This window comes from Ascaphus truei, chromosome 17 (genome assembly GCF_040206685.1).
Source record: "Ascaphus truei isolate aAscTru1 chromosome 17, aAscTru1.hap1, whole genome shotgun sequence".
In the NCBI taxonomy this organism is placed as follows: Eukaryota; Metazoa; Chordata; class Amphibia; order Anura; family Ascaphidae; genus Ascaphus; species Ascaphus truei.
The window spans coordinates 31,374,269-31,384,195 of NC_134499.1; positions in this window are offsets into that span (position 1 = coordinate 31,374,269).

Genomic DNA, 9,927 nt, shown 5'->3' on the forward strand with positions numbered 1-9,927 from the left:
CTTGGATAGCCGCTCGTGAAGTAACTGACTGTCCTGGGTTTTGCTGTAAATATCCAGAATAGGATACTGAAAATCCAGCCAAAAGGAAACTACAGTATATGCTTCTAATGGTGCACACTTGCACTCGGGAGCGGGGAGAGGGGAGATTTTAAACTGTATTTCTTTGCTTAAGATTAAAAGTCAAGTACTTTCATGCTTGTTATGTGATGGTTGTGTAAGGATTTCAGGGCTAAATTGAACCTGAACACATATTTTACGTGTACAGACGTGATACTCTTGACAACATAATAGTAACTCAAACAGTGGGAGTGTAATATTATCCATTGCATTTACGTCTAAGAAGTTGTATCTAACATGTCAATCTACTAAACACACAGTGCCAAAACTGCATATTTCAGTGGCAATCATGAAGCACTGTCATTTCTCCCCCCCCCCCCCCCTCAATTCTGAAGAATAAAATGGGTATTTTTGATTAAAAGGTTGAACGTGTATGTATATTCTGCCATAAGCAGCTTGCAACTTTTTATTTTTGCTACCTCAATTGCAAAGATGGATCTGCTTCTCAAGCAAAGAAAACAAACTGCTTCCTGAGGGGGGCAATGCACAACAAATAAATGAGTCGGTGCTCAACTTCAATCCTCAAGTGTGCAAGCCCCCCAGCAGCTCAGGTTTTCAGGGTATCTGCTTCAGCACAGTCTTCAACTAAGCTTTTGATCCACCTGTGCTGAATCGGGGATATCCTGAAAACCTGACCTGTTGGGGACCACGCTTGAGAATACCTGCTCTTGGCAACACATGTTCTTCCATGGGCTATGTATTCAGTGGAAACGTATGTCTGAAGGCAGGTCTAATGTACACATTTCAAGTGGCATCTTGCAGAGTGCGGTTTTGAATATATCGGTTCTAGTCGTCTGCATTTTCTAGGTATCAGCCATATCCGCGACATCAGTACATACATTAAACCTGTTCGCGTGCTCTCACAGAACTCCGGTAGGAGTTTAAGCGTGAGCCTGAATCACACGTCCACAACATAAGCCGCTCGAGCTCCGTGCATAGCAGTACCTCGGAAATAATCCAATTGTATTAGAAACCGAATTGTAACTTTCAGTAATGAACAGAAAAGGGGGACACGGAAAAAAAACACTCCATTGCTTTTCGTGCCTAAATGGCACTTTTACTTCTTAATAATAAATATATAAATTATATTTCCTCGGGCGGTCAGCTGCTCACCATTATTAAGGTCACACAACCACCCTTGGCTTTACATCTCAATGTCTATAGTATCCTGTAGCAGCTACATAAGGGATGTAAGAATAGGACTGGTAGTGTCTGTCCATTCTTGAACACTGCTGACATTTATTTACTTGCAAGAGTCTGGTTTTTCTTCCAATGCATCGAAAACAATGTAGACGTGGGTTGGTTTCCTTGAGCAATCAAAGTTACCTGAGTTCTTAAAGTCCTACCCATCTTATATGCAGAGGGTTTTCTTTTTACAGTATTTGAATGGGTAAGTTTTATGGTGCTGGGCCATTTAAAAAAAAAAAATTATATAATTTTTTTTTTTTTTTTTGCGCTCCAGGGGTCCTTTCGGTTCCCAAGATACATACTGGTTTAGTTGCTGCTCTTCTTCCTGGACATTTTGAAGATGGGTGATGCGGTCAATCAATAGGAAGCTATGTCATCCGTCCAATGGTGTTACGGCTTCCTATTGTCCCACAGGAGTCTGGACCCACAATACATGTTAGACGATTGCTGTACTGTCGTCACTGTCACGTACACACACTCACTTGCACGCGGTGTGTGTAAAATGGGTTAACAACAAACTAGCTGCCCAGTTGTCTCACCCACCAGGCCACCAAACTGACAACGCCTACCCACAAATCCTGAAACGGCACCCCAGTTCCGCTGCCACGGCTAGGATTAATTTTAGGGTAACAGGGCTTACACCTAAGGATTTGTTGGTCCCCTTGTCCCAAGAAAAATGCACAAATGTAACAACGGTGGTGAAATGTGTAAAAAAAAATAAATAAGACTTTAAAAGGTAAACCGGGTTCAATTCGAACTCCGACAGTGCTACATTTTAGATATAAAATAATGAAAACAGTTACCGTGCTTATACAGAAGATGTGTTTAAACTGTTCATGCAATGTCTTTATACATAATTATAACCCAAATGAAACTATGCATTTGTAACCATGTATCTGTCATAACTGTGTGCCCAGGACAGACTTGAAAACGAGAGGTAACTGTATTACTTCCTGGTAAAACATTTTATAAATAAATTGCAACATATAATAATACCAGACCGTTTATGAAAAGAAACAGAAATCCTGTACATTACCAAAAGAAGCTTTGGTACCAGGTTTCACCAGGTGGTCTGTGAGATTCACACAGAACAGTGTGTCCCTGGGATCAAGGTTATTTTTTTTAGCAGCAGACATTAATCTTTATAACAAACTCGTCTTTAATCTGTGTTACAATCCCAGTTCATGACCTGATCGGTAGGGTTATGTCCTGACTGTCATCTGTCACTGTTCCCGATGGTTGCAAACACCGGCAATAACAAATTTAGCTCAACCAAATCTTTAGTGCCATTGAGCATAGACATTGGTGTACCCTAAAAACCCTTTACTTTATCCTTCTTGTACAGACATCCTAACACAACCAAACAGGGATTTATTTCACTAAGCAGTAAATGGGAACGTTCGGTCCGTTCATATTTTGGTGGTTAATCTCCTGGTTGCCTTACTTACTACATCACTATAAATGTAACCTTTTTATGGCTATATTGTGACAGTCACATTGTATGCCATACACATCTTTAAAAAATGAAAACAAACCTGAATAATAACAGGTGTAACTTGGATGAGTGCTTTCACTTAAATTAATCAATATCATTTTAATATGTTTTTTTGAACCAAACTAAATGGATGTAAGGGTTTAGCAAGATCGCTGAGAAGGGTCGTCCAGCAGGGATTTGGGATGAAAACATTTAATGTTTGTACAATGCATCATGAATACAAACACATTCTCCTTTCCCCAGGGAGCATCAGTGTTCCCGTTCAGCTGGGACTCAATTAGATCTACTTCCAAAGTCAAAGGCTGCTGCATGCTGGCTAAAACCACGTGTGCGCGACAGCAGGACGCGGGCGCGAGGAAACAGTTCAATCTGATTCCTTGGCGCGACGGGCAGGTCACGTGAGCGGTTCGCCCAATGAGGGCGAACCAGCTCCGTGACATCACAGACACGCCCCTAGACATGCTCCCACAGCGCGTCTACCGTGGCCACGAAACGCTCCTGCTTAATGTGGGTGACGTCACTAGCGTGCACGCCTCTGCGCGGTCTTCTGCTGCATGGATGCAGCCTAATGCTGGTGTGCTCAACTCCAGTCCTCAAGCCCCCTCCCCCAACAGGTCAGGTTTCCAGAATATCCCTGCTTCAGCACAGGTGGCTCAATTAGTCCCTGCTTCAGCACAGGTGGCTCAGTCTTTGACCGAGCCTCTGAGCCACCTGTGTTGAAGCTGGGATATCCTGAAAACTTGACCTGTGGGGGGGGGGGGGGGAGGGAGGGGATTGAGGACTGGAGTTGAGCACCCCTGGTTTAAGGCTAAAAAGCACCAGAAGGTGCAAAGGGGAGTATCACGTTTGCAGAGAACTAAAACAGACCCTTGAATCCTATATACAAGTTGGGTGAAATCCGAGACACACACCAATGAAACAGAGGAAACGCAAATGTTGTAATTGTCCGCTGAGGAGCTTGTGGACCTGCACTGCCCCGCAATGAGTGTAACAAATCGCACAATTATTCAGTACAAGAGGAAGAGCACCAGGGCTAAACATAAAGAGAAGAGAATCCTTGCCTGAAGAGCTTGCAATCTGAGGCATCTATTCTACCTGAAAGTGTATTGATTTCATGCTTGCCTTGAAGCATTCCCGTTCTCTGGCACAGTGGTACGCAAACTGGGGGGGCGTCCCCCAAGGGTGGCGCAAGATTGTTCAGGGGGGCTCGGCGGTTGCAGAGGCCCCGCGCTCTCCCCCCAAGACATTTAAATTAATGCTGGGGGATCGTGTGAGGCCTCTGTAACTCACCTTCTCTTCGGCGACGCAGCGTCAAATGATGCCGTGGGTCACGTGATGTCACGTTGGCATGGCAACCTGATGTCACGTGACCCCGCAGCGTCATTTGACGCCGGAGGGAAGGTTAGGGAGGAAGGGGGCGCGAGCAGGGAGGGAAGCAGGCAGGGGCAGCAGCATGGAAAGATTGCACACCCTGCTCTGGCAGACAGTTGGCAATTGTGCAGTGTTTATGGATCCAGAAAGCTGCACGTTATAGCAGCAAAACATGAAAACTTATTTTTTAAAATCAGCTTTGTAGTGTTAGATAATACGTAATGTATTTTTTAAATTCTTTTTATTCAACTAATGACCATTTATTTAAGAGTTTTAAAGCATTTGTTGATTTCTATAGCAGGTTTTAGCCCACCTCCCCAGCAGTGCCAGATCTTTGCAACACTTTCCTGTTTGTGATAATTTGTTGCCAATGTTTCCAGCAATTTGAGCTGTCAACTGTAACAATAGATAATGTGACCTTAGTTATATAAGGATACATTGTAGCTGCTGAGTTACATTGACTGAAGCAGCCATTCATTATGTTAGGCACACAATCAAGATTTTGACAGATATATAACAGGAGCACCAAATGATTGCCACTTAGGGAAAGAATTTCGAATGATACATTGCCACATGCTTTAGATGTACAAATAAGAAAGAAAAAAAAGGGAATATATTATTGCCGTTTTAATACACCGTCTCCAGTTTCAGCTCGCGTGTGCCTCCCTTCTGTGAAGCGCGATGAATTCTCGCCCAGCGACAGCTGCTGCACACGCAGATCTGGAATAGCATGTGTGGGCTCTCAGTGCCAGGGATTCCAGGAATTTGCTCAGCATAAACAGGACAGAAATGTTATTTAATATCTGAAAAATCAGGAGCTGTTATGCTTGTGTCTGAATCTGTGTGAGTAACTTTGGGCTTTCACGTGATGTTGTGGCGCCAATAATAATAATAATATGTTTTTTTATAGCGCTGCTAGTTGTACGCAGCGCTTTACAGAGACATTTTGCAGGCACAGGTCCCTGCCCCGTGGAGCTTACAATCTATGTTTTTGGTGCCTGAGGCACTGGGAGATAAAGTGACTTGCCCAAGGTCACAAGGAGCCGACACCGGGAATTGAACCAGGCTCCCCTGCTTCAAACTCAGTGCCAGTCCGTGTCTTTACACAATAAGCCCTTGCACCTGTTTCTTTTTCCCCGTTCTTGGTTACGGAGGCCCCAGTTGAATGCATGAACCAATGTGTGGCTTGTGCGTTTCAGATCCAGACATCTCTCGCATGTCGAGTTCCATGCAGGGTGGGCAAGTTTATCATACACACAACGTAACTAAAATATTAGAGTTACAGATCTTTTTTTATTCCATCTCCTGCATATGGCGGGCAGATGGGTGAAGCATTTCTTGTGTCTGCCTTCATGTGACCTTCCTTGAAAAAGCTTATTTAGCAGCAAAGTGTGCGTGCGTGCGTACCAGGCCATGGACATGTCTCAATTTGAGCACAAGAGGGCATCATCTTTCTGCTCTACAAAAAGTGCAATTAGAGGACTCATGGAGAGGGTGATGATATAAAGCAGTGGGCTTCATCTGGAGATGTGGCCTTCTGCCCCTGCTAATTTAAAGGAGCAATCCATGCAATATCCTACATACCATGCATATATTCACGATGGTCACAGATCACTGGAATCCTGATAGATCAGATAGTCGTCTTGATGAGTGGAATCCCCAAATGGAATCGCTGGGTCAGCTGCTGCGTCACAGGACGACACCCACAGCCACGATAGAAATCTCAAGGCAAAGGAAAGAAGCGCATGACTGTGCGATCCAATGTCATTAGGATAGATTTAAATGATCATTGTGCATATAGTGTACTTGGAGATAGTAACAAAAAAACAAACAAATGGTGTATCCAGCAACACGAGTTTATAGAATGCGCCTTACTATGTAACTCATGAGTTGCAATAGCATTAAACCATGCAGGCACCTGCCACTTCTTTTTCTGTTCATAATTTGGGAAACTGTGCAAATTTAGTTTTGGGTGGAGTTGAAATTATTTGACAGACCAAAGGTTCTTCATAGTTTGAGTTTACTTCACCACAGGGGATGATTCCCATCAGTCATTTAGATTAATGCAATCAATGATTTGCTGTAAACACCAGTCTATCCCCTGAGAATCTTGTCACCAAATGTATCTAAACTCACTACTATTTTCCTCAATAAATAAACAGAGTGTTCTGAGGCCAAATGATTGCAGGGTAAGTGTGACAACAGAGAGAAAACACCACCGTGGCTATAACATTACTGACTAGAAAAAAAGATTGGTGTAATTAGCGCTAACAATACTAATAAAGTGACTAATACACAATAATATACAATGTGACAAATAAATCAGGACGGCTGCCAAGGAAAAAACCTAACCCAAACACAGTTAGTAGAACACGGAAATGACAATACAGACCGGCGCCTTAATGTCCAATAATGAATTGAGTCCAAAGATGTGCTGCAGGGTCCAATATGGTGCTCCAGTAGTTAGACAGAAGACTCCACAGCAGCAACCATGGTATTATGTAAGGGAGATAAAGAAAGAAATCATAGCGTAATATTGCATAGGATAAACATATAACTCACAGACAAGACATACACCACTAACAACACTGACAGAAAGGCTGACAATATACAGAGATTTATTAGACAATAACTAAAAAAGGGGGATGAGAACTGGGGAGCAGGTCCAGGATCCGGTGTGTAAAACCGGAATCCTACTTACAGCAATCCCAAAGTGTTCGAGCGGTATTTGCAAAGTATGCAGTCCTGGTACAGCGTTTCTCTGGCGCGTGGTGCTTCAGTAATGGCCGCCGGCGCTTCCTCCGATAGATCTCGGGCTTGGCGTCCCTGCAGGCCAACCCTCGCGAGATTTCCCGTCTGTACTGACGTCACTCGCTGGGTATAGCTACTCGCCGCCGCTTGCTCCTGTCTGCACGTCTCTGCCGTCCGCTGGAGCTGGGGATTGATGCTGAAGTCTGCTCCTTTCACTTGTCTCACTCCAAATGATCTCTAAAAACACCCAACGCGTTTCGTGCGCATGCGCACTTCTTCAGGGGAAAATTGGCACAGTCTAAGCTTTCCTTATGTAGTGGCAGGTGAAACACAATTGGTGGAAATCATAGTCTCTTAACATTGATCACAAGACCATTTTGATTGGTTCATCATCCTGTCACTCATAGCTGTGCTTAACAATGGCAGCCTAACATACATGAAAACAACATATAACACAAAAATATACAAAAAATATATTCCTTATACACTTATCCTAACAGTCAAGGTGTAAAATCATTGCTAATTCATTCACAACTTCTAGGTGTTTAACTATCCACTATTTCTGTTACACGAGTCTGCACGAAATCTGCATAATACTAGATATATAATAAAAACAAAAAGTGCAATTAAGGATGTCTTCTTTATATAACAAAAATTTAAATTTAGATTTAAAATTAGTAATTTTAGCTAAAAATTATAAAAAATACTCAATAAAAGATATATATATATATATATATAGGGGGTTTTCAAAATTACCGTTTACTTTTACGAATAAATCTTTATATGGTGAAACCCTTAATATTATTATCTGACTTACTTAAAAACTTATTAAAATATATATTAAAAATATATATAAAACTGTTATTTAAGAAAGGCACCCAGGTCGAAGTCTATATTCAGTCCATTTGGAGACAGGGTTTTCAGCTCGTAGATCCAGTAAGCTTCACGCCTACTGATCTGTTGTAGCTGATCCCCCCCTCTCCAATGTACTTGTGTACTTTCTATAGCCTGACATTTCAGCCCAACAGGACTTTTATTATGATGCACGCTAAAATGGTGCGAAACACTATGTGTGGCTAAACCTCGTCTAATGTTATAGATGTGCTCATATATTCTTCTTTGATAGCACCTGCCTGTCCTGCCCACATATTGTAAGCCACATGGGCACTGTAATAAATAAATCACAAACGTGGAGTGGCAGTTGATGAATGTTTTTATAGTGTAAATTTTATTCGTTACATTAGATTTAAATGTTTGTGTGTTGTTGCTGAAAGTACAAGCTGTACATTTAATACATCTATAGAATCCCTTATTTTTATTATTTGCTTTTGTTAATTTTGAATTATCAAGAGGGCAACTAGGAGCTAAACGTGTTTTTAAATTTGCTGCTTTTGTGAAAATAATTTTTGGTTTCTCTGGAAGGCATTTGGACAATACATCATCACAAAGGAGCATAGGCCAATGTTTATTAAAAATGTGTCTAATTCTTGGCGCCATCTCATTGTACTGGGTGACAAAAGCCACCCCATTGGTTGGTTCCAATTGTTTTTTGCTGTTATATTCTAAAAGTGTGTTGCGTTCAATTTTATCTACCTGTAGGGACGCTTCCTCGAGTAATTCCTCCGGATAACCTCTATCTCTAAACTTGTCCTTTAGCTCGTCTGCCTGGAGCGCATACTCCCCAGAATTTGAACAGTTGCGCTTCAGACGGGTGAGCTGACCCCCAGGAGTCTATGAGACTACTTGGTGATAAAGACACATACCTCCCCCTTTCAAGCAATCCTCTTAAACAATTTGAAATTCAGTTGACTATTTTGCTAAATAAAGGTCTCGAGGATGGGGCTATAATACAGCAAGAACTAGAATTTTTGAATGTGAAATTTTCTCGTACCCCCATTTTTTACTTTATCCCAAAAATACATAAGAGCATTACACAACCTCCTGGCAGACCTATCATATCAGGCATTGGATCATTGACTTCAAATTTATCTTTATTTATAGACCATCACCTTCAACCCTTGGTTCAACAAGTCCGGTCCTACCTGCGTGATACAACCCACGTCCTTCAAATACTTAGAGATCTGGAGTGGAAGCCTGAGTACACTTGGGTGACAGCTGATGTCACCTCACTCTACACCACCATCAACCATGTTAAAGGTTGCCAGGCCGTATCACGCAGGTTAGAATTGGACGATACTTAATCACCAGCACTTAAAAAAAATTTAGTTGATAGTATAAACTTTATTTTAACGCACAATTATTTTCAGTTTAATTCACAATTTTTCTTACAGATCTGTGGAACGGCGATGGGCACAAGGTTCGCCCCAAGTTATGCAAATTTATTCATGGACAGTTGGGAAAAAGATTTTATTTGGAACAACTGTCCATTTGGGGCCCACCTTGTGCTCTGGCGCCGTTTCATAGATGACATCATTTTTGTATGGTCAGGGAGCCAGGAACAATTAGAGTTGTTTTTTGAGTATCTCAATCTTAATGATAGGGATTTAAAGTTTACTTTTAATCACAATAAGGAGCATATAGAATTCCTGGACCTTGGAATATACATCTCAGATAATAAAATAGAAACGAAAACTTTTTTCAAGCCAGTGCAGGCTAATAATTATCTTAGGGCAGACAGCCAGCACAACCCAAGTTGGATCCGTAATATCCCTAGGGGTCAGCTCACCCGTCTGAAGCGCAACTGTTCAAATTCTGGGGAGTATGCGCTCCAGGCAGACGAGCTAAAGGACAAGTTTAGAGATAGAGGTTATCCGGAGGAATTACTCGAGGAAGCGTCCCTACAGGTAGATAAAATTGAACGCAACACACTTTTAGAATATAACAGCAAAAAACAATTGGAACCAACCAATGGGGTGGCTTTTGTCACCCAGTACAATGAGATGGCGCCAAGAATTAGACACATTTTTAATAAACATTGGCCTATGCTCCTTTGTGATGATGTATTGTCCAAATGCCTTCCAGAGAAACCAAAAATTATTTTCACA